At 34.7% G+C, this 2,357-nt stretch overlaps 1 long non-coding RNA gene across 1 annotated transcript; it reads left to right on the forward strand.

Moving 5' to 3' along the window:
- Positions 1-242: 242 nt before the first annotated feature.
- On the forward strand, positions 243-1,902 carry LOC133800866 (uncharacterized). The gene is made up of 3 exons (XR_009876646.1): positions 243-308; positions 781-842; positions 1,563-1,902. It is a non-coding gene; the product is annotated as an uncharacterized LOC133800866 (long non-coding RNA).
- Positions 1,903-2,357: the final 455 nt, after the last annotated feature.

Here is a 2,357-nt window from a genome sequence, read left to right on the forward strand (position 1 = left end):
ACATTATTTTGATATAATATAGCCAATAATCACATGATTGCATTGCATTACATATCATACAATATGTATAATTTGAGCATATGCATATTCTTATAAGTGTTTTCATGTATAAGTATAAAAGTTGTGTATGTGATGTCTATATGTATGCTCAATATTATTAACCTTGTGGCATTTGAGTTGTCTTTTATGGGTGTTTGATGTGCTCAAGATATAAGAAAGTATGAAAAATATGGACAAGGCATGGGGTTTCCAAGTGGTTTGAGGTTTAGAAAAGCTTGAAGAGAGTGTTTTCGCCGAAAAGTTGCTCGGTAAGTGAAATTTTGTGTTTTATGAGGTTTTTGGGGTTCTTGGAGTACAAGCTGATTTTTTTGGTTATTTGATTGAGTTTATAAGAGAGTATATATGTTTATAAATGTTTGAATAGATGTGGAGACTCATTTAATTTAGGTGATGATCTAGGAAATTAGAATTTTATCAAAATCAGTATATCATAACTTTATGATGAATTATGTTGGTATTTGGGATATATATGGTTATGGCAGGTTATTTGATGTTGATTATTGGTTGATTTTGATATTTGAGGATAGCTAAAATAAAGGGGAAACTCTGTCAAAATTTCTCCAAATGTCTAAGATAAATCTAATGCTCGATCTAGGTGGTTTAAGGCATTTTAGGCATGATTTGGGTATGAAATTTGATATGATGTTTTATGGGTATTTTTAAATGAGAGTTCAATGTATTACTGCCATCATTATGATGAGAAATCCATGCCATTGTCAGGATAAGCACATCAATACCTAAGACACCACTTGTTACACGGTGAATTATATTTTGGACAGAAGGTAAGTAAAGTACTCAACTGCAACACAAGAATTACATGTTATGTGAAAGTATGCATTATATGAATATTTTGTGAGTAAGTGGTATTAACATACATTGACACTTCATCATAAATTTGTATGCATGTCATAATAGTGATATGGTAAATTATTATATGATATAAGACCATGCATGATATTATGATGATTAATTATATGATGCCTTTGCAAGTTTTGTGCAACATAAAAGAAAGTTGTAATAAGAAGTTTAAGTTCAGTGCCACTGTTTTGAAAAGGCAAATGAAAGTGTTAATAAGTGTAAACGGAGGCCTATAGTAGGCTTATAGTGGCTGCCCAATAATTTGGGCTAGGTTTTAGTGAACCAATTATATTGTTTGCCATGTTTCCGTTTTTATTTCTCCTCCATATGAGTTATTGTTATATGTATTGACACCACAGTGTGTGGCCGCCTTAACTCTTGAGCCTGACGGGGCAACGATGGAATAAGGTTTTTAATGTGCCCTACTGTGGTGATGGCTAGCCAGAGGAGAACCCATGGGATTTTATATTGTATGTGTAACAAGCCCTGCAGGCATTGACCAATTCAAACAAAGTGCACAATATTAAGGGGCCCAAAATATTTAAAAAGAAGTTGTGTATGTTCATTGACATTGGGTAATCATTAGCATTGCATGCATTACTTTGCTTACTGAGCTTTAGGCTCACAGTTGTCTTGTGTTGCAGGTAGAGAAAGAAATGTGTGAATGACATGAGGAGAACTGAAGCATGGTCCTGACCCTGATTTGTACATATGAACATATCGACCTTTTTGTGGGTTATTTCAGTTATCAGTGAGATGTTTGTAATAAAGTGTGAAGTTATGTTTTGAAAATAAATTGGGTTATTTAATACTTATGTATAATATGTTTGAGACACACTTTATGTTAATGTAAATAATGTGAAATAAGTTTTCAAGTTTAAAAAAAAAATAAAAAAATGTCCAGACTTCCGCAGTAATAAATTATGATATAGTTTTAAAACGTAACACCTCAAATATGGTTTTAACTAAAATAAGTGAGGGTGTTACAAGAATTGTTAATGCCCTGAGTTGGGAAGAGTTTTAGACTTTGTTTAATGAAAAGTACTATACTGATGCCATCAGGCCTGCAAAAGTTGAAGAGTTCGTCAAGTTGTTTGAAGGAAGTCTGTCAGTGACTGAATATGCCTTAAAGTTTGACAAACTGGCAAAGTTTGCAATGGAATTGGTGCCCACTGATGGAACTAGAAGGGAGAGGTTTCTCCAGAGGCTACAGCCTAGGATAGCCCGTGATGTTCGTATTACCACTGTGTCTTGAGTTACTACTTATGCACAGATGGTTGAGAAGGCGCTCACAGCTGAGAGCGCAGAGAGCAAGATCTGGAGTGACAATGCATCCAGGAGAGACACTAGGAGGGTTGGACCTCCATTTATAGGTTCAAGTAGGGGCGGAGACCCTATTGATCAGAAGAGGAAGACTTCTCATGCCTTCTCAACTCCAG

The sequence above is a fragment of the Humulus lupulus genome, chromosome 9, assembly GCF_963169125.1.
Source record: "Humulus lupulus chromosome 9, drHumLupu1.1, whole genome shotgun sequence".
Taxonomy (NCBI): domain Eukaryota; kingdom Viridiplantae; phylum Streptophyta; class Magnoliopsida; order Rosales; family Cannabaceae; genus Humulus; species Humulus lupulus.